Here is a 335-nt window from a genome sequence, read left to right as displayed (position 1 = left end):
ATGTATAACCATATAAAATAAATCACCAAAATGTGTAAAGAAGGGAAAGACATGAAACATATGTGGCATAATTTGCAAGTCTTGGTAAACAAATATTATAGCTGTTTCCAAGACATTATGAATGGGGTTATGGGAAACAAGCGTTTCATCATCTTTAGAAACTGATAGTTGTTAGGAATATATTGTAATAGGTTTTGATGATACCAAATGTAATTCACAATCCCCTAAGTCTCGATAGATAGAAAATATATGTAAGTTCGACAAGTAAACTAAGAGCGAAAATATAACCGGGTATTTGAGCTCAACTCGGAAAATATTTAAGCTTAAGGTGAACT

This window comes from Ipomoea triloba, chromosome 1, assembly GCF_003576645.1.
Source record: "Ipomoea triloba cultivar NCNSP0323 chromosome 1, ASM357664v1".
Lineage (NCBI taxonomy): Eukaryota > Viridiplantae > Streptophyta > Magnoliopsida > Solanales > Convolvulaceae > Ipomoea > Ipomoea triloba.
This window is presented reverse-complemented; position numbering follows the sequence as displayed.